Raw genomic sequence first — 23,314 nt, 5'->3', positions numbered from 1 at the left:
TGTAGCCCCAGCCTTGTTTCCAAGAACCCTTATGAATATTCATTCATACTGTGTCAGTCTAATGATGAACTCATAGAACGCTATTGTTCAGGGAAAACCCTTCTTCTGCGCCCAGGACTAGAACTAGGTAAAGGTTCAATCCTAAAAGGCTTGTTACAGTGTAGTGTAGGGGAGGGAATGTAGGTGATGGGGAACGATATTATCCGGGCCTATATTAGGGTACCTATATGGAACATAACATCCTCTTTATAACTTGCCGTTCACCTGTCATGACTGGATTCTTAGCAGAGTGACTCTCGGGATTGGCTATTTAGCCCCTTGATGCTTTCAATCAATTGATCTGCTATACAAGTTTATAAAATTGTATTTAATAACTACATGAACCCAGAGGGGGCACCTTGGATGTGCCAACTAAAATCTTACTAATCAATTAGTGTGGTTGGCTGACCCGACTCTTCCAGGACCTAAAATGGTACTAGTCTAAAGGTGCGCTGGCTGACCCGACTCTTCCAGGACCTAAAACCTTACTAGTCTAATAGTGCGCTGGCTGACCCGACTCTTCCAGGACCTAAAACCATACTAGTTTAATAGTGCTAGCTGACCGGACTCTTCCAGGACCTAAAACCTTACTAGTCGATGCACTGGCTGACCGGACTCTTCCAGGACCTAAAACCTAACTAATCTAATAGTGTGCTGGTTGACCGGACTCTTCGAGGACATGCGGGATATTAGATAGTCAGAAGGCAGTTTGCACTGCCAGGCTGTGCACATTGCGAAGGTGAGCAGCCTGAAGTGAACATGAAAGAGAGGATTCCACCATCTTGTGTGTGGTGCAGTTAGGAACTCTGGGACAGGGTGATGCCCACTCCCTCAGGAAGTGGTCAACCAGGGGCTGTAGTGACCCCAGCAGGAAGTAGCCCATTGGCTTTACCTTCACTCCCCTTAATGCCCCTAAATTAAGTATTTAGGTGGCCCCCTGACATCAGAGAAGAGACACTGATGCCAGTACTGAGGACTTATCCACCACTTGGTGCAAAACCCTGGACCTCGACAGTTGCACGGACCTGGCTCATCCAGAACGTTGTCACCTCCCAGAGCTGTAGAGGACCGACCCATGACTTTATCTTGCTAGCAACATCTATCTTGAAGCAAGGGAGCTGCTTCCTTGCATCTGAAGGCACCGCTCGCAAAGTCCGGTACTCAGTCCCTATGAGCTACAAGCCCACCAAGGGAGCACTGAGCCAGGAGAAAGATTGTTTGGAGACACTGACCCTCCCGAAGGCTCCCTGCACCTATTCCCAGAGTGACTGTTCCCCATGCAGCAACCAAGGCATGTTGTTGGTCCGAACTTCAATGGCACCAAGGCCGACCTACCGTTCAGTTACGTCAGGACCCAGAAGGCGAGCACCAAGAGTGGCCCTACTGCCCTGTTTCCCCTTGTCATCAGGTTGCCGATACAGATTGAGCTTTTGACAGCTGCGACCTGACGTCTAAAAGCATCTCTGCACCCGAGTTCACATCACAAGTCTGAGTGAGTCAACAGTGTCCAGAGACCCTCTAAAGCTTAGCCCCTCCTTGGGTGTGGCAGGACTGATCCCCCAGTCCCTGCCTGCAGCCTCTCCTGCAGGGAACCGACAACGGCATGAGCCTCCAGTAGCACGACCCCAGCGGACAAAGCACCACTGCACACTAGCCCCCCAGCCCGAGTTTCAGTGGACCGATGGTGTCCCTGCGTGACAGAGACCCTCAAAACCTGAGATCCCCTTTGAGTTCAACCAGACTGGCTTCCCAGTCCCTGCTTGCAGCCTCTTTTCATCAGGACCATTTCCCATTGACTTGAACAGGGCACCCGATGCCAAAACGCACCTCTGCACCCGGACGCCCCAAAGTCGACCTGTTGGTGGTGTCTAGGACCTTGCCCCCTACTTGCCTTAAGTCCAGAAGAATAGTCCTGTAAGTCATTGCTAAATGACCATTTGCTGTATTCGTTTATTTCCCATACGATAACATTGCTGCTTTAAAGCTACAAATGAGTGTATACTTAAGAAAGTTGTAACTCGAAAAATAATTACCCGATTATAATGGTCTTGGTGTTTAAAATCATATAAAAATCTGTTATTTTTTATCAATTCTGATGTGGGGTTTTTTGTGTGTGTCTCACTTACTGACTCTGTGTGCAATAAATGCTTAACCTCTTCAACATCTACATGCCCCCCACAACCACCATCAGGAACCACGGGCTCAACATCGACTCCGCCACCCAGCTCATCCTCTCCCTCACCAAAGCACCCAACATCACCAGGCACAACTTCCAAGAAGGGATGAAAGCCGTCGCCAACTGGATGAAGAAGAAATGTAAAGAATAAGGGGTGTCTGAACTTTTTGCATGGTTGTACTTCAACATTGGTACACCACATAAATGCCCAGCTTCCTACAATGACCAATGAGCTTCAGTGGCTTTTAGGATTTGGTTTATAATATCTCTTTAACTGATGACTTGTAGTATTTGAATTATACTGACATCCCTTCAACTGAAGCACATTAAGAGAATCTTGAAACCAATGCTAATTCCCTGAGCGAAGCACTATACATTTTTTTTATTTAAAGTTCCAGTGACAATAAACAAAATGGAAACGAATGGAGGACCTTTATTACATCTCTTAATTCATCACATCTCTTAATTACAAGAATCCAGGAACTTGCTGACAAACTATATGAGCTTTGCAGTCGATCAGTGAGACACGTGTACATGCGTAGGAGAAAGCAGGGAGACCGAGTCAGCGGAGAACCAGAAGGTGACACTAGGATTCCAATCACCCAGGACCCAACCATCCCACCCAACCGCAATCCCACTAAAGGGATAAAACTTCGAACATGAGAACTGTGGAGGCTATCCGGATCCCCCCTCCCCCTTAGTTTTGAACAAAGCCCTCACACTGAGAGAGGAACCTAATGGATATGTTGTAAGAGTCTAACCTGGGTAGAATAATTAAGGTATTCTTTGTTGTACTAGGCTATTAGATGTGTGAGTGGACATGAGTAGAAGTCCAATGGTTTAATTTGGAACAATATGGAGTCGCTGTTTAAAAGTGTAGAGCTGGTTTGATGTAAATTGTGAGATTGACGTACAGGTGTGTCTTAGTTAAAGCATGCGTTAGTCGTTATGCCAAACAGAAAGCGCTCTAGGTTGAACGCGACAAGAGAACGCTCGAGGTCGAAATGGCAGCACTGTAGCAAACGAAGATAGAGTTTGACGACTCCTTGAAGGATTTTCGAATTCCTACAAAGCCTTCCATGTCGACTGAAGACGACCTGTCTGCCCTGGAGACTCCAGCAAATCTGGAACCTCATGTAGAGGAACAGGATAAGTTATATGAACTTTAGGAGGCCGAAGAGGCAACAGAGTTCGACTAAGAATCATTGCACGATCTCTACACCGAATCCCCAGAAGGAGTGGATAACTACCCTTTGAGGCCATCGCCCCCGGACCATCTGTCTCTCTACAACAACCTCAACAAAAGGGCTGTTGAAGCATATGAAGTTTATTTGGAGGAAGGAAAAGGAGACTATTTGTAGGAAGCTGGCTCTGTATATACGATACCAAAGTGAGGTATAGTGTGCACAGGGTTCAGTGGATCCCCAAAGGTAGGCAGAGGTAAAGTTAGATAGCACCTTACACTCTATTTGTGGTCGAGCAGTAAGGCTTTATCAGAGGGTAGTGTTAAGCATTTGATGTACCCACTCAATCAGCAAATGATTTCACACACTCAGGATTTAAACACAACATTCTAAAATCTCACCCGGAAACCCCAATCTCTGATACCTACTACTCCATGACCAAAGGGATCATTACTAATGACATCATCATCTATACTAAGAGAACAGCTCATTGGAGAAAAGCCTTTCGCCCTCTTTTTAAGGTTGCCAACATGAGGAAAATAGCGCATGGATTCACACTATCTATCCTCCCATCCCATTCTATAATGCAGCAGCTACAATCACTATCTATCATAATGGGATCACCCTCGTGCAATCATCCGACCGCAACCTAAACCAGCTAGATAGCATCTTTCCGCTCATCAAAGAAAAAGCTATAAGAACACACCCCCCACACCTGCCAACCACAGCTTCATTTCCAATTCCCAATCTGACTCTCAAATAAGTCATGATACCCAGCTGTCCCTCTCTACGCATACACCCTTTCCCCCACTAACACTACCATTACACACACTATCAACGCCCACCCGCCCTACCACCCCCACCCTCTCCCCGCACTATTATTACTCCCAGTGCCCAGCCCACACCTCTCAGCCAACCCATCACTCAGCTCCCCTATTCCTACCCCTCCCCCAACAACACGACTAGTCACACGGTCCAAACCACACATATAGCCCCCTCTTCCCATCAGCCCGACATCCCAACTGTCTCCACTTATACCAAAACAGTCCCCTACATAACCCACATCCAGACTCCTCCACACCCAGCCTCTACACTCCCATTCTCCATCGACATACTCCTAGAAAGATCTCAATACGAGGATCTTGAATACGACTCCCCCTCAAACTGCACTCAAGGCACAACTACTCTTCCACCCACAATCCATCCATCAAATATGGCAACTGTTACTGCAGACCCCAGACTTGAGAAGATATTATTATCGCCGCAACAGGTCAAAGCTGACATCCAATCCCTACACAATCTGATTCTACAGCAACCCAAGCTCCCGCGCCCTAAGCATGATTCCAGAACATACCCACACATCACAAAATCTAATCGCACCCAATATATACACGTTAACGCCCAAAATCACAAGCCCCCAAGATGGAGTACAGTGCCATACCCTAATGCCTTATCCCGCCCAATCAGGATGAAAAATTCCTTATCTAAAGAATTAGGTGCCTTACTCCGATCTTACGAGCTATCGTACCTCTCACATAATTCTGTGCACCCAGATAACTTGCATATAGACGCCTTAATCCAGTCTATCCCTATCAACTCATACAGAGCTACAAGACACAACCCCAGAGGCATAGTTGAAAACAACCTCACAAGAATCCCTCTCACATGCAAACCCACCATATTATCCAACAAGATGCAGCTAAAATGTATACTCCTAAACTGCAGGTCCACATCTAGACACGTGGCCGATATGGCTGACCTTCTACTGACTAACGAACTAGGCATTCTAATCCTGACGGAAACGTGGCTAAAGGAATCATCTACACCCACCCTCGACATACTAGTACCCCCTAGACTTGACAGAAATGATAGGCCGGGTGGAGGGATCGCTTGCATACATCAGAGAAATCTAACAGTGATCAACTCCAATGCCCCCGCACCCTCCTCCTGTGAATACCTTTGCTTAAACATCTCTAGTAACAACAAACAAATATGTTCATTACACACATTCTACCACCCGCCAGGAGATACCATCACATTCATAGAACAACTCATGGATATTTTAGCTACCAATGACGGCCAACAAAATATGCAAATATTTCTGGGTGACTTCAACCTGCACTGGGATGAACAGAACGACCCAGGGGTCAACAGCCTCAAAGCTTTCCACTCAGACCTTAATCTTAACCAAATCTGTAACAGCCCCACACACGACAAAGGCGCAACCCTCGATTTAGTAATCCCAAAGGTAGACGCCACTCAGCTCGCCTCAATCCTCCCCAGTGATTGGTCTGACATCACATCATTACATTCCAAGTCATGGTATCAGTTGAAAGACCTTCGACACAACCTTTGAGAACAAAGATCTGGAAGAGCAATCTGAAAAATGTCGGAGCCAACCTACTAGCATCCTCTAATCCAAACATCCTAAGTCCCCCGGAAGACCTAGTCGATGTTCAAGGTCTGACCAACCACTACTTCCACTCCATGAACAGCCTACTATACAAAATAGCCCATCTACAGTGGAAAAGAACCACCTTAAAAGTCTCAAAACCCTAGTCAGACCCTCCAGGATTTCGCGGTTTGCCGCGAAATCGGCACTTTTGTAAAAATGCCGCGATTTTTACAAAAGTGCCCGCGAAATCGGCACTTTTGTAAAAATGCCGCAATTTTTACAAAAATGCCTGCGAAATCGGCAATGTACAACCCCTGGACCTAATCCCGTAGTTGATGATGTTCTGCCCCCACAGGCAGAGGCGCAACAAGAGCAAAATTTCGGGGGAGGGGGGGGTGGGTTAAGAAAATTTTTTGGGGGGGGGGGGCTGAATCTTTAAGCAATAGGCAGAGTGGCCTATATCACACATAATGGCCAGAATTGTGTTTTTATTGTGCCAAATGTTACTGTGCCATTCGCGTGTAGGGGAGTGAAAACGAGTGAGAGCTAGTATACTGAAGGTTGATGTCATTGATAGTTTGGGATGAATTCTCATGGAACGCAGTTTAACACATGTGGGAATGTGTTGGTGTTGCACACGACTGAAAGAGGTTGCTCCTACGTGTCAATCCAAGCATGTAACAGGTGAATGGAGTGAAGCCTGCACCCCTGCCACCATCCTTAAAGGTGATAAGCTCTAGATCTAGTGTGACATGATCCTGAGTTCTGTGGTGTCTATGATTTTATTGTGATGGCAAAGAGTTCTTTCTACTGGTTGGTCGAATTTTTCATGGTTTGTTGGGAAAGAACCATGGGGGCTGGGCATATTTACTAACATTTCAAGCAACGCAACGCATCGCAGCAAGTGAAGTTGCTGTACTACGTTGCGTGAAAGGGAGAGAGCAGAACTGTGCCGTATTTTCAAAGGTATGGCACAGTGTTGCTCTCACCTAGTGTTGGCGCATTTGTGGTGGCCTAGCACCAACACAGGCACCCTTCAGGCATGTCGCAAGGACTCCTGCGTTAAGGTCAGGATAACTTTTGTGCAGGAAGAGGTACCCTTGGAAGCTTTCATCTTTGTCACACATATAAAGAGGAAGTAAAAAGGAGGACTGAAGTTATTTCTCCCTGTTACACCAGCCTTAGGTAGGCACACTATTTTGACTTAAGCCTATGTGTACAAGTCTTTGTAAATGAGGGTTGTGTGAAATTACATGGGTGGGTGCACAGGAATGTTCATGCACCTCCCGTGTAATGACTGCCTGATGCAAGACTGCGCTATCAGTGGCATAGCAAGGGAGGAGGTGTGGGTTGGCGGGGCGGCATGTCCCGGGCGGCACGAGTTTTTGATGCGTTGGCCCTCTCCCGCTGTTACCTGTGGCCGAGTGAGGCGGCAAACAAAGGATTCGTTCGCCAGCACCCCCCGACCCCCCTCCTGCTCTTACAGCCGCTGCGGGGCAGCAAAGGCTAGGACCGCCACAAGTGGCTTCCCTTCTGCAAATCAGGAAGTTAGCTTTAGGATGTGGGAAGAAGAAACCAGAATCATTTCGAGCTTTAAAATAAATGGGCAGTGGTAGGATTTCAAAAGGTTTGCATACTAATAAAGTCAGTTATTTTTCTCACAGTGGACCTTCTCGGACCTGCTCAACGGGCCATGGCCTGTCCACGAAAGCGGTGTCCAGCCGCCCTCAGACTTTCAGTCGAGAAAAGGGTTAAGGATGTGCCAAACACCGGTCCCGCAATGTGTCAAAAGGTGTGATAACTGCTACCAACCTATACTAAAGCAAATGGACAATTGCATTTCCAAAGGATAACAGCCTTCACCTGTGAGCTGCTTCCTCTGTTCCATATTCCAGGTTGCCTATTCAAAGTGGAATACTCTGCTAAAAGAGTTTCCATTGATTTAAGGCTGAAAATGAATGATTATGATTAAAATAAAGTGCCGCAAAAATGCCGCTAAATTTCCATATTTGTGCCGCTAAATTTGCGAATCCATGCCGCTATATCCTGGGGGGTCTGCCTAGTATGATGGTACGCTAAATGAAGACAGACGCACACTTAGAGTAATTGAACGACTTTGGAGATCCGCACCCTCAGCTGACCACCTCAAGCTACAAACAACTACCAGAAACTCCTACTTCAGAAAGATCAGAAGATCTAAAACTGACTTCTACAGGAACCAACTAGACCAAGCCAAGAACCGTCCCAAAAAACTATTCGATCTGATCAAAGCCCAAACCAAGATTGCACCCAACCACTCCAAGACTATCCCTGACACTCCGCACAATTGTGAGTAGTTTGCCTCCTTTTTCACTACAAAATCAGAACCCATAAAGACCGACTTGCACAATGACCTTTTGTCCCTTATGGACATGCAAAAGAATGCCACACTACCCTTGACAGGTGTCCCAGGTAAATGCTCCACAAAATTCAACCTTAAAAACAAGGCAACCTGGTCATACTTCAACACTTACAGTGAAGATACTATACTAAAGACGCTAACCGCCCTGAACCCCTCCAGCCACTTCACAGACCCGCTTCCCGCTAACTACTTAAAAGACTTCATTCCACTGTTACTACCTCTCTGGACCAAGATTATAAATACCTCCCTCCTTCAAGGAACCATTACAGAATACTTGAAAACAGGGCAGGTGTCCCCTATCCTAAAGAGACCAACGGCTGACCCAGCGGACTTAAATAACTATCGCCCGATATCCAACATCCCCACTCTAGCCAAGCTCTTGGAAAAATGTGTTCACACCCAGCTTAGCAACCACATAGATCAATTCAACCTGCTTAACCAATACCAATCAGGCTTCCGAGCAGGTCACAGTACTGAATCAGCCATGACACACACAATTGACGATGCTCTAAAAATCCTGGACCAAAACGAAGCCTGTTTATTAATCTTACTTTATCTGTCATCGGCATTTGACACCGTTAAACACAACAACCTGCTAGAGCTCCTGAAGCACAGAATGGGACTATCTGGATCCGTGCTTATCTGTTTTATCTCTTTCCTCCAAAATAGATCTCAAAGATTCAAGGTCAATCAATTCTTGTCCAACTCTGAGCCAGTCACGTTAGGAGTACCTCCGGGATCCATTTCCATATATATGCAGATGACACCCAACTCTACATCAAGATCCATTCACTTGAGGACATCAAGTCTCTCAACACAACGCTACAAAAAACTCAAACCTGGTTGGCTAAAAACCATTTGAATCTAAACGCCCTCAAAACTGAGTTCCTCCTAATCGCCCCCCCCAACAAATCATCCACCATCCGGAATGGATGAAGCACCTAACAGCACTCAAAGGGCAAACTCTCATTGTGGAATCAGCGAAATCGCTAGGTGTGACACTGGACAGAAACCTAAAGATGCAGAAGCATATCAGCGCCTCCACAAAATGAGCAAATTTTCACATGAAGGCCCTGCGAAAACTGAAACCCTTCCTGCCAGCTTACGACTTCAAACAAGCAGTTTAAGCTCTAGTAATCCCAAGAGTGGAATATGGGGCGGTAACCCGAGTTGGCTTCCCCGGGGCAACGACAGCCCCGCTAAGAGCCTCTATCAATTCAGCTGCGATACTCATCACAGGCTCAAAGAGAACCTCTCACATCTCTCCAGACCTTAGAGCCCTCAACTGGCTCCCGTTTGAAGCTAGAATTCAGCTGAAAATTGCATGTATGATGCACAAGGCACTACATTACAATTCCCCGAGCTATCTAGCTCAGAAATTGGTGCTCTCGACTGGTAATAGAGCCTCCAGAAGTTTCAAGAATCTTCTGCTGAGTCGATGTTTCTTTAATAAAAAGAGTTATAAAAAAAAAAAAAGAATCTTCTGCTGAAACCACAATGTTTTGCCAAGAAAAAAACATGCAACTAGTCTTTCTCTGGAATGGCTCCCAGGATCTGGAATGCTTTGCCTACAGAAACAAGACTGAACCCTTCCACTGCTTCCTTAAAAAAAGAAGTGATAACGATTCTCATGGCGAAATACACGTGAATTATTTACCTACGACTGGACGTTAATCACTAGTGGATATTAGTGAGCACCGTATTTAATTATTAGTTTGTATTAGAGAGCACCCTATTTCTGAATCACCTACAATTGTATTTTTCTATGCTTATACTTGTTTCCAACATATGACATCCGGGGCACCGTCTGATGTCACACACAGGGACAAGCATATCACCAAATGATGGTGGACGACGCCTACAAGAGAAAAAGAAAGAAAAAGATGATTCCAGACCAAACCACTAGATGGCAGAATAATGCACGGTATGTGAATCCAGAAAACCCTCCAAGCTGCAAAACTACTCCTACAGGTAAGTAACCATTTTGTTTTTGCCTGAAGACAGGTAAGTATGCTGCTCGGTATGGGCCCAAATTGTGGGCATTATGATTAATTTGTTGAGGGTATAACTTGGAGACATAGCTATCTTTTTGTGCTAAGAATTAGCTGTTGGTCTGACATTTACGCTGGTTTCCTAGAGTTAGTCTGAAGAACAGTGGTGTAGAGCTGTGGTTGTGTAGCATCCAGCAACGCCGTAGAGAGAAACAAATTGCAGTATCAAGATCATTACCTGATAAGGCTCAAATTTAATCTTTAGATGGAGCAGTAATGATTGGTGCATTAGTGTCTAGATCGGGCTTATTTTATATTTCCAGGACAGTAATTGAAGAGTGACCAGACGTATAAAAACAACTGCAGTAGGAAAACATTGGGTCAGATTGTCTTGTGGAATAAAAGTCTCGAGGTCTGCAGATTTGGACTAATTGTGTTTGGCCCTTGTGGATAATTCTGAAGTTGCCTGAACCACTATATGAGATCTGAATAGACATCTCAGTTAGTTTACTGTAGAGCAAAACACATTTTCTCTTCATGACTATGTCTCTGGCAAAGATTTTCTAAAATGTATAGTATTGTCCCATTCCATGAGATGCATTTCACTTTCACCATATAAACAAGGATTTGTTCTCAGTGTTGATGTTTTAGGTTTTAGGGTTTAGGGCTGTTAGCTTTGCCTTTGCAACTGAATGTGCATATCATGTTCCAATCTTAAATGTTCCAATATTAAGTCTTTGAACTTAATGCCTATGATTCTTGCAGCCATTTTTCCAAAAATGTGATTGCTTAGGGTGTGGCGTCCTCCTTATCTTCTGGTAGGCCAAACATCCTTAAGTTGTGTCTTCCATTGCAGTCTTCTGAGTCCGGAAAATCACGCTGTAGAAGAATCAACCTCCTGACTGTTTTATCTATTTGGTTCTGTTGGAGTAAGTTTTTGGCCTCTGCTTTATTGATTCTGGGTTTGTGTCTCACGGATAGGACTTTCAAGTCGTTTCTTATACTGCCACTTCAGCGTATAGAAAGTCTGTGTTAGTTTTGGTGCTCTGGGCGCTGTTGTGGGTGAAGTTGAGTTGTTGTCAGTTATCTCTTTTACTGGTGAGTCCGGTTTTGGTGCTTCAGAATTTTTGCGTTTCATGCCAGCCTTGCTTTTTGACATGGCCAAAATGCACTGGTGCCTCTTAGCAGGTTACAGCTGAGAATCTATTATAATAGCTTGTTGTGAGGGTAGGATGATGCAGCCGGTCATACTGAGATGAGAGCAATGCCCTGTAATAAGTTACCCGTTCCAGCCATGCCAGAAGTTTGCCTGTTCTTTCACCCTGCTCATAAATCCTATGTCGGGAAGACAGAGCGCGCACTGTGGCGTCCTCCTGCAGAAGCTGCCTGTAATCTTGCCTCTTGAGCGTAAGGCTATGCTGAAGTGAGGGGTTAGGATCGCGCACCTCTGCCTCCTCCAGATCCGAAATGTCCGACTCTAGCTCAGATACCCTCTTCAATCGCTTGGCCCTATGGCCCACCATCAGGGACAGTGCCCTGCCCTTAATAACTGCCCCAAACGCCCCCCCCATAGTGTCACTGACGAGGCAACAGAGCCCACGTTTTCAGGAAAATAATATTCCGCATCTTTGCGGAGAGCATCTTTAATATGCGGAATTTTAAACACCCATGGCTGTATAGTGATGGATCCCGGTCGCCCCTTTTGCAGAATACTCAAGGAAGCCCAAACCGGGGAGTGATCAGAGATCCCGCGGGCCAAGCAGCCCGACCCAGTAAATAGATGGACATCTTGGGCATGCGGGAATATGTAATCTATCATAGATTGGCTACCGTGTACCCTTGATTGAAACGTGAATCGTGTGTGCAATGGGTTAAACCACCTCCATATATCCACCACCTCTAAAGCATTAGCGAGCTCATACAAAGACGAGCCTTTCGGCGGATCACCCCCGGGGCGGAAGACGGTCCAAGGAACCATTCATTGCAAGGTTGAAGTCCCCTCCCCCCCAAAACTACCACTCCCAATGGAAGCTCCAATAGTAGGGACCCCACATCGCGCAGCGTCAGACCCTGTAGTCCAGGGGGGCATTTACAGCAACTACATTGATAACCCGTCCCCCCCAGGTGCCCGAGGCTGCAGCATATCTACCCTGAGCGTCAGTCCAGGTTCTGTGAACGATGTAGGGGCAGCCCTTACGGAGGAGAATCCCCCCCCCCCCCCGAGAGCCGCAGGAGAGCCCCGAGTGTGCAATCCTACGGTAGCCTTTCCTATTCAGGGCCCCACAGGAGTTCTCGACCAGGTGCGTTTCCTGCAGCAATACCAAATCAAGCTCATGTCGTTTAACATATTGCAACACTATGCCCCTCTTCATTTTGTCCCCCAGGCCGTGGACATTCCATGAGGAGAAACGAAGCGCTAAATTTGGGGCCATCATGTCAAATCAAAGGGGGTCAGAGAAAGCCAGCCAATTCTATGAGGCCTGAAGCGGCCTGGGTGGAGACGTGAATGAATGACAATGGAGGTGGGAAATTCAGCATTTGAGTGCATTGATACAAAAAACATTTAAACATAAAAAACAATCCCCCCCCCCCCCCGACATCCCCAGACGGGACCCCCTCCCACCCTGCCTCCCTGCATGACGGGCCTGAAAACACCCACCTCCCGCAACTTGCTGAGTGCCTGTCGCCCACCCTCATCAACTTCAGGAACGTGTCCAACCCCTCTCCCTAAAGCATAAATTAATAAATCAGTACAGTAGCCCCAGCCCGAAGTCGGAACACACAGCAGCAGAATTGGCCCAGCAAAAAATTGGCAAGCAAGGCACCAAAGCACAACAAACCCCAAAAAACAAATCAAAGCAGTATGCACAGTGAACGACCACTGAAAGCGGGGGGCTCGAAGCCATAGTAAGTCAAGCAGCCCTCAGAGGCCGCAGTGGACAAAAAGAGCGGCGCAAAGGCCCCTGAAGAGGACAGTGTCTCCTGATCATCCCTCAGGGCCTTGGGAACTCGCCTCGGACGGAGGCTGGGATCAACGGTGTTGACGCTAGTCATTAGATTCTTCAGCGAGCGAAGTCAGCTTTTGTGGTTTCTTGCCAACAGTGCGCCAACCGTCAATCCAGTCCCAGGCGTCTTCAGGCCTGGTAAAGAACCAGAGTCTACCATCAGATTCGATTCTAAGTTTCGCCAGGAATAGCATGGCATACTTGATCCCAAGGTCTCTGAGAGCATATTTTACGTCTAGGAAACTGCGATGTTGTTTCAGGACTTTTAAGGTAAAGTCAGGGAAGAATGAGCCTTACTATTCTCGACAGTCAAAGTAGGTGCCGCTCGTGCAGTCTGTAGAATCACGTCGCGGTCACGGTAGTTGAACACTCGGGCCAGGAGCGGACAGGAGGGAGCCCTGGGCGTGGGCATACCCCCGGCACACGATGGGCTCTCTCGATCGAAAAGCATTTGGATAGGCCTCTCGGTTGAAGGTGCTTTAGGATGAGTTCCTCAACATAGAGATCAGCGGAAGGCCCCTCCGCCCACTCAGGAACACCAAGAATGCGAACATTATTGCGTCGTATTCATCAAGTTGGACCGCCATCGCCTCGTGAGAGGTGCGTAGGTCGGTGACCTGCTTCTTGAGGATGGCAGTGTCGGACACCAGGTCCGCCTTGGTAGTCTCAATGGTGTGCACACGATCGGCCATTTTGCACATAGCCTCCCTAATTAGGGCCACCTCCGTAGCCACAGTATCGATTCGGTTTTCCAGAGATGTCTGCACCGTAGTGAATGCCGCTAGAAGATCATTGTTGATGGGCTCAGAGTCGCTCCGTTGGTCTACAGCAGTGCCCGACTTCTCCTCCTGGGATCTTTGCCAAGCAAACTTCTCCAGCTTAGCTTGCATCGCATTCCGCCCGCTGCAGCCTGTCGCCATGTTCGCCACGTGGAGGGGAGCGAGAAAGGCTAGGAGGAAACCACTAACCACCGCCTCCTCAGCCCCTAATCAAATCTGTAGAACCAGCACCCCTTTGTCGTCACTGGGCGCTCAGCACATCCCTCCCCCATGGCCCTGATTGCGGGGGGCCCACTCTTCCAGCAACTGCCGGAGCGAGAAAATGTCACTGAGTCCAGTTCCAGGATCACGCCGCAGCTCCGGGTAACAGTCCCCCCGAACACCTCCGCGACAGCCTGCTTTTGTCGCGATGTGCCCCGGAGCCCAGGCGCCCACTCACACCGGGGACGCACGGTGGGCCCACCTTGAGAACAGCACCACGTAAGGGACACGGTGGATGGAAGGGCACATCAGGGAGCCCTGACAAATAGGAGCAGGCCCCCACGCGGTGATGCTCGTCACTCACCGGAGCACTCCCCAAGAAGTCGGCATTAACCCACGAAAGTGTCTTTGCCGGCGCCGGACGGGCTCCTGGGGAGTCCCCCACTCAAAATGAAGACCTTGTGTTCTTCAGGAGATGAGGCGGCATCAAAGGAGTAGCAGCAGCGCCGATTGAGTTATTTTAACCCTTCCACACTGACTCCAACAGTCTTGTGCGCTGTTCCGGAGCCAATCGCGACCCACACTAATCAGGGCGTGGGGCCCCGCAACCCGGAGCGCCCGCACTTCGCCATCCAGGCCGCAACCACAGTCTCGCGTGGCACTGTGCCCCCGCAGAGTCGCACTTCCGGTCGGCCTGACCGCTGCCAATGATGCCGGTATACGGAGTGTTCCCCCGCCGGAGTGTCCGATTGGCATAAAAGTTCTCCCGCACCCGGGAAAACAGCACCAGCAGTCACGGAGACAATCAGGGTGATGATTGGGACGGGGCAGATGTTTTGAAACTGATTTATTCAGGAGTGGCGCACCGGAGCTCAGCTACCGTGTGGCCATTCCCGTGGCAGTCTGCCACGCCCCCCAACTTTCCATTTCTGCTACAAATTCCCCTCCATCATAAGTCTGAATTTAAGTTGCAAGTCCTCAACTTTACCAACTAAACTCGCTTTTTCAACCCCCTGGAGATGCCCTGACTTCAGATTGGCTTCTGCTATCGCTAGCTGATCTTCAAGTGAAGCAATCTGCCTTTTTTCTGCTCTAACCCAGGCAACCGAGGCACCCTTCAAGGAACCCCTTAGCCAGGACTTAAAAGCATCCCATACCATGTGTGCTAGGGCGGATGCTGAGTTCCATTTAAAAAAAACTACTGTGTCCCTTTCCATCTTGCTCGTAATATGTGAGTAATCTTCTATTCAGGATCCACCTCCTAGACATAATATTCAGGGGGAGCTCGTTTTTTGTTTTACCAAATTGCAGCTTGATCAGATAAATTGATAGGCAGGTAATCCATTTTTATAACTTTTCCGACTGCTGACACTTCGAGAAAGAAATAATCATTTCTGGAATAGTGACCATTCTTTTTGCTGTAGAAGGAATAATTTCTAGAATCGCCACTAACCTTAGGCCACACATCGCATAGTTTTAGATTATCTAGCATAGAAAGAAGGTAGGCTTTAACTCGTGGAAAAGTGATGTGAGTGCGGCGGTGAAGATCTATCCAGATTATTATTTAAAATGACGTTAAAGTCTCCACCAATTATGAGAGGGGCTTCAAAGTTTAGCAAACTAGAGCAAAGATTAATCATGGGTGAGGTGTCATCTTCATTCGGACCGTAATAGCTAGCCATGGTATATAAAGAGCGGCAAATTTTAACTTCGATACCACCCAGCGCCCGCCTTTGTCAGCCTGCGATCTTCGTAGCTCTATTCCTGAATTTGCTTCAATTATAATAGCAAGCCCTTAGAGCAGTATTGCTGATCTGTAGCTATAACCTCATCTACCCATCTTTGCATAGTAAATAAAGCTAAATATTCAGGCTGTAAGAGGTGGGTTTCTTGGAGCAAAAGAACCCTGGCGGGGCTTTCTTTCGGGTATTGAAGGACCACGCACTGCCTCCTTTTAACCCTTATGCCATTCACATTCCAACTCTTAACCTCCAAATATTCATCTCCCAGTGGTCTCCCCTTATCCCCCATCATCTTCTGTCATGGTCGCACAGCATCTCTTAACCCCCTTTAAACTGAGTGAGGACAATTTTGTTATATTTTTCCCCACACGTGCTCCCCCCCCCCCCCGGAACCTCTCCTCCCCAGGGAACCCTCCCTTGCTAACTATTGGCATTGCCAATTTGAGATGCTATCCACAAAATCCTGTATTTACAGATAGACTTGACTGTCACCACCAACCGCCTTCTAACGTGGGTGCCTTAACTATTTACCAGCCTTATAGAGGGTCATAAAACTATCCACTTCTTCTGGAGACTGAAAATTATGCAATTTGTTGGCCCACAGCACTTTAAGAATTGCTGGAATCCTTAGCTGTACTTGGAAACCCATTTCCCTTAGATGTTCTATTCGCTTGCCCAGCTCCCACCGTCTATAATTTGTCACACGAGAGATATCTGACCTGATTTTAAAGGTTAGATCCTGGACCTGGATGTATTTTTGCTTAAGGGCAGCCCCCAAAAATGTTTCCTTAAGTGTGAAGGACTCTAGATTTACCAGAATTTGTCTGGGTTTCTTCCACCCAGGGTTTAATTTAAATGGGTCGCGATGTGCTCGTTTGATTTCAGATTCCGAAATTGTAGCAGGTGCGACATGCGGGAAGGCTTTGGTCAGAAGATCTATTACAAATGACTTGACATTGTACCCTTCCACCCCTTCCTTGACATCCAGGAACCTGATGTTGTTCCTCCTGGAGTTGTTCTCCAGGCTTTCTAACCTTTTTGATAGGTCTTTCGCCCTCTGTTTTAGCCTACCCACTTCCTGGGTGTTATCCCTCATGTCCGATCCTAGCTCCTGAACTTTACTTTCCGTACAGTGAGTTAACGCCAGTAGATTTTCCTCAAGGCTGGTGCAGGTATCCTGAATCCTCCTCTGGAAAAACTTTCTTTAATTTCAATGGAGAGTTGACTCAATATCCCTTGAACCATGGCCAAACCTGGTGCATCCTGGCTAAACCTGGTGCATCCTGGCTAACCTTACTAACCTCATCGTTGTGTTGGCTTGATGTAGGATGTTGTGTCTGGGTTTCATGTAAATCGACTAGGGTTTCTTTCTTCCCTATCCGTTCATTGCTTCCTGGTGGCGGGGCAGAGTCATCCAGTAATGAGAATCTATTCATGGTGGGAATCGCTGAGTGGGAGAGAGGAGCTCCTCCTGCTCCGAGCATGTTCTCTGGCGAGGCAGCTGCCCCTGTGAAGTCTCCATATTTAGCTGAGAGTTAGGGCCTGTCTCTCCTTTCCTTCTTTTAGGGAAGTATCCTTCGCTTGTGAAAGTTTAGTACAAAGGCCTTTACTTTTAACCGAAGAGGGTACTGGGGCTGCATGCGCTACCTGCTTGTTGTTTGTTCGTGGTTTTAACTCCTTAAAGAGAGATGTTAGATCTAAGTTTATGAAAAAATATGGGGGGTTGGTCACTTGCATACCTGCGAATATACACTTGTAAATAAAGTTAAAACAAAGAGTTTGAAGTTTAATCTAACTCCTGCATGCTGCTCGGTGTCAGAGGGCTGCCAGTCCCTGGGATAGCTAAATTCCAAAGAGGGATTCAAGACAAAATGTCTTGAATGTACCGGGCGCACTGTATTAAATTTTAATGCACGTTTTGACAGCTTAATGCAATATAACACAAACACAAATAGACAATGATTTTTCAAAAAAGCATCATAGTTGTCTGTACGACAAGCATAGAATATAGTCACAATATTAACATAATGACAGAATTGTGACTATATTCTATACTTGTCGTACAGACAACTATGATGTTTGAACTTATTGAATCATGAAGTAATGACCAAAGAATTATAACAGATTTAACAATATGTAAATCTACATTTGATCATTAACAAATGATGCCTTTTTAAAAAATCAGTCTATTTGTGTTACATTGCATTAAGCTGTCAAAATGTGCGTTAATTTTTATACAGTAAGGATTAAGAACTGTAGACAGCAGTGCGCCCGGTTCATTCAAGGCATTTGTCTTGAATCCCTCCTTGAGATCTAAGTTTATGCCTTTTGCCAAGGGATGAGTCATAGCTGGTTGCGCTAACGGGCCTGCAAGCTTACGTTCTACTGCTATCTTGTAGTTAAGGATGAGCTCGCAAAAAAGTCACTCCTGGTCAGTTATTAACTCATCCATCAAATTAGAACCTCAATCATGTCTCATGACCCATTTATAAGGAACAAATTTATGTTGTTACGGTTTGGGAGATATCCCTCAAAGTACGGAATCCCAACATGGGGAAAAAAACTGGTCCACAAAAAACTAGGTTATGTGGTTTCTATAATGAATCTTTAATACATATTGTAACTACGTGCCCTCAGCTGTTGGAAGAGCGGAAGACTGTGTTGAAACCCATCTTTAAAGAATTATAGGTTAGAACATGTCGGCAAGCTATTATAACCTGTCTCACTGGAAATATGCCCTGCCTCACATCACAATTTGTAAAGTTAATTTTTATTGTAGAAAAGAAGCTGCTAACCAAGTGCGATTCCCAACATCAATCGCCTGCCTAGACTGATAATGATTGGTATTGCAGGAACAAGTCGCTAAAGCCATTAATGCTAAAAAAATAATTGTTCCTAAAGTCTTGTATACAACCCTGAATCTGAAGTTCTAAAAGGTTTTAAATTGTTTATAGTAATTGGGAAAACAAATTCGATATTTTAAATGGTTTAGAAAAAAGAAAAAAAAATGTTTAATTGTTCGCAACAACTGGTCATATCTTAACACATGCACAATTATCTGTATTGTGTGGGTCCATTTTGCCAAGGAGAAAACAATGTATTTTTAACAACTGTTTTGAAAATGTCCTCCAGCCGTTCGATTCTGCACAACTGCACTTTAATTATCGCTGCTAAATAGAAGTCTTTGCACAATTGTACTTCAATTATCGATTGGCACAGGCACGTTTAATCACTGCTGCTAACATTTCAGTATAAAGTTGTATAATGCTAAATAAAATAATGCTCTTAACCGATTGTGTTTTATTCTTGATTGTAATGATTTTCATTAATCAACACATAAAGTATTACTTACTGCTAACCCACCCCCTGGTCTGCGCGCTCCTTACCCTCAAATACATGGATCATGGGTTCCATACGTGAAGGGCCTGCACCATACCTCTGCCTCTCATCCCTTCCCGGCTTCAGGTAACTGAGTTGGTAATGGGGTTCTACAACAGACTCCTCTTCACTAGGGGCTGCCTCTCAAAACCTCCCGGACTACCCTGCTGGGATTCCAGAGTTTCTGGAACCCAAACCTGTGCTGCCTCTACCTGCCTTTTCCTGGAGACTGCAACTGGTGCTGACTCTGCCAGGCTACCCCACGTGGGTGCTTCCAGGGCGGTGGAGGGCGCCCCCGCAGCCCTAAACAAAGCCAAGCCACCTCACCTCAACAGGAGAGCCAGAGACCGCCGCAGTCACACAAGACCAAGAAAACTAGTCAGGAAATGACCCCCATGTCCTACGGCAAGGGGACTCATTTATGAAAAGTGACGCACCGGCGGCGCAAAAGTGACGCAAGGGATCTTAAATAAGCCCCTAGGTGAGCGGCACGATGCGCAGCATAACAAGTGGTGGTGAATGCAGGTAATGTCGGACTTGCACCTGCGCGTGGCCATGGTCCACCCATATTTATTTGTTACCTTATTTTTTTCATCAGTGCCCCATTACTCGAGAGAGAGTGCGTTTTCTTACTGTATAAAATCATTTTAAAAGCGGTTACTCGATGTGTGTGAGTGTGGGGGGGTGCTTTCTTTTTAACTGGACAAAGTGTCCTGCAATGCTGCAGGGGGGTTTGGTGGGTGTCTCGTGAATGCTGAGATACACCTTGAAGCTCTGAGGAGTGGCTGAGCCCTTCTCTCTGTCCTACCCCCATGCCTCCCCCCCCCCCCCCCCAACTAGCTCTGCTCATGAATGGCCTCAGGACATTTTGTGTGCACAATATATTTACACTTTGTGTTTTTGTTTCAGGTCCACATGGAAGGAGCCGGTGGGGTCGGCTGCTGGTGTTGGTGGCGTCACTGATGACGTTGGTGCTGGCGGGGGCACTGATACTGAAGTGGAAACCTTTAAAGCACTTTTTCATCCGTCATCACGAAGGGCCGAGAACCCGCGAAGCTTCGCCTTCTGCAGAGTTAAGTGAAGAGGGGCTGGTGATGTTGCCTCATCCATTGATCCCACATCCCCACAACACTGACAGAGATGGGTCCAGCACCGGAAGTGACGTCGGAAGCAGCACGCGCAAGGATTCCGATGAGACCATAGTAGTGAAGCAGACACGATTTAATTGAAACCTGAGAGGTCCGTTGTACTTGAAGACTTGTAAATATCTTTGGACCCTCTTAGCTGGTTCCTTTCCACCCCCTCCAGTGCCCTCTCCAGACACTGCTTCATTCACTCTTGAGTGAGCGGATTGTGTTGAGTCGAGCTGTGCATCCAGGCGTGGACTGCTGGTTTCACTAGTGTTAACTGGGTGGGTTCACCAACACTGACCGTGCTAGGACCCGCAATACTTTACAAGCAGGGGCCAGTAGTGCAACAGGTGCAGTGGCACCAGGGCCCAAGAGTGTGAGAGCCCCCAAGTCCCCTGTTATCGCTGCTGTTACTACCAAGCTAAGTATGGGGGACTGTTGGAAAATGACCCTCTCTGAACGGTCACCCCAAACTTTCTTTTTTTGCCTTCCTTCTCCTCTTTTTGCTGGCTTAAGAACTCTGAGCACTTTACCCTAAATTTGCTAACATTGGTGTGTACACAATTGGCATGTTTAAAATGCAGTACGGTTTCACTTTATTGTATCACATTATATCACCGCATTGAGAGGCATTAGTGATAGTTTTCAAACATGAATTTAAAAACATTCCTGCTGATCCTCGCCCTGACAACAATGCCAACAGTGACCGAAGAGGCAAGTCCGTTGTTATGTGCACCTTATGGGTGGCCTGGGTCCCTCTTGTACATGAACAACAATATAGTTTAATAAATGTAATCATAGGAGGAGGTTTTGTTCAACGCACATCCTAAAGGCAGGCACTCTTGGGAGAGGATGTGGTCCGTCGGCCAGAGCTGATGACTTTGGTGCTGGAAACCAGGGTTCGAGCCTCAGGGTTGCGTCCACATCCTGTGATCTTGGACAAATCACTTAATCTCTCCGTGCCTGAATGTGTAATGTAAATACGGTGCTCGTGTAAAGCGCTCCACTACCTTCGGGTCGAGTTTGTGCTATATAAATCTGCAACTAACAAATACTCTGAGGTACTCGTATACGTGATGATGAAGAAAAGTTTAATAAAACGATTGTCTAAGAACACACATTTTGGGCAAGTGGGGAAGCCGGGATTTATCTCATGTTTTCTGGTTTCACTCGGTGCTATTCAGCCACTAGACGTGCATGCTTCGCTGCCCCTACAGCCAACCACCACCCTACTGGCATCAATGCCGCCCTCTGTCACATCAAGGACCAAACGTTTTGGCCCCTGGGAAAAGGTTTGTGAGTGCCCACGGTTTAAGCCGAAGAAACTAAGCTACTCCCAGAAAAGGTGTTTGTCACTGAAACGCTGCGTCTTTTTTTAAAGGGGACATTGGGAGTAACTTACCACCAAGCTTTCTCCATTCTATTTGCGGGGTTGGACTGGGACAGGAAATGGGCAACAAAAGAAAAGTGCCCCCCACTAGTAAATCAGTTACATAAAGAAAGAGGCCGGTATTTTTAAATGGGAGCACTGTTGAACTTGTAAAGGCACACTGTATCTGTGTTTGCAAGGTACGGGAGTCTGTATGCATTTCTGCTGCAGACAATGTTTGTGGTAATATAAGGGGAATCGACCGTAAAACTGTACCACCAGACCAAAAAACAGGCCCACAAACTGCTAAAAAGAACCAGGCCATACACTTGTTAATATGCAAAATGTTGATGTTAAAATAGAAAATGATCCATTTATTTATGAGAACAAAATTGCGTCTTTATTAATGGCATCGCCAGTTGTGAACTCCACATCAATCCAGACTCGCAAATACGTAGTCATGGATGCACTGATACCTAGGCCTGAGGTCACTGATTGACAGGTCACAGCTGCGGTAGCACGCAGCCAGCAGACAAACGCTTGAACAGAAAACCTTAGATCAATCCCACAGATAGGCTCAGTGACATTACAATGGTCAAGGGAGATTGGCCCAAAAAAGCGCACATGGCCAGAGGGGGTACGCGCGCTCATAAAACACCATAAAGTCCGATGCCACGAGTTAGGAACACATAGCCAATCAGGACACAGCACATGCAGTGATCACGCGCTCCCCAAGCTGGACATCTGGACACGTTACCCACTGATCACCTTGCGTCCAGGAAAGGTCTAGGCTCTCCTGTATATTCCCTTCGACAATTGATTTATGACTCCAAAGGCAGCAACTTGCATTCCTCACCATATATGGATCATCGGAAACCTTTCTCATCTACGATGAACTGTATAAAAGAAAGCCACAGACCGGCTGTAAGTTGAGACAGTCCTAAGACCCTGCACCTGTAACTGTTCTCAGGGCTCCTACGTTTAATTAAACTGTTCCTGTTTTGCCAAATGCCTATTGTCTCTTCTTTATTCAAGGTATTTCATGTTCAAGTAACACACTGAACAGTTAGATCAGTCCTTCTGACGCTGCCAGATTGGCATGTATGCCAGTCCTAAATCACAAGGGAGGGACAGAGGGCAGTTCAAAGTCCAGCACACATGCCCCCTAAAGTATAACTATACACAATGGGTGTGCAGTATCTGTAAAAGGAAGGTCGGGCGTGCCTGAGGATCAAGATAAGCCGGTATCTGTTTCTTCAGGAGCAAGAGTCCTCACACCCCAAGGGGTGTTGTGCTTCATCATAGGGCAGCACCTCGTTGGGCCGGCACTGCAATACCCTCACACCCCAAGGGGTGTTGTGCTTCATCATAGGACAGTGCCTCGTTGGGCCGGCGCTGCAATACCCTCACACCCCAAGGGGTGTCGTGCTTCATCATAGGGCAGCGCCTCGTCGGGCCAGCGCTGCAATACCCTCACACCCCAAGGGGTGTCATGCTTCATCATAGGGCAGCGCCTCGTTGGGC

General features: G+C 46.8%; 1 long non-coding RNA gene across 1 annotated transcript in view; it reads left to right on the top strand.

Moving 5' to 3' along the window:
* LOC146869152 (uncharacterized) overlaps positions 1-22,752 on the top strand; it is a 44,768-nt gene extending 22,016 nt beyond the window's left edge. The window contains exon 4 of the long non-coding RNA XR_014976756.1: positions 20,201-22,752. This is a non-coding gene — a long non-coding RNA (uncharacterized LOC146869152). The remainder of the gene's footprint in view (positions 1-20,200) is intronic.
* Positions 22,753-23,314: the final 562 nt, after the last annotated feature.

The sequence above is a fragment of the Triturus cristatus genome, chromosome 1_1 (genome assembly GCF_964204655.1).
Source record: "Triturus cristatus chromosome 1_1, aTriCri1.1, whole genome shotgun sequence".
NCBI lineage: Eukaryota > Metazoa > Chordata > Amphibia > Caudata > Salamandridae > Triturus > Triturus cristatus.
The sequence above is the reverse complement of the archived record's forward strand: the minus strand, read 5'-3'. Positions and strand labels throughout refer to the sequence as shown.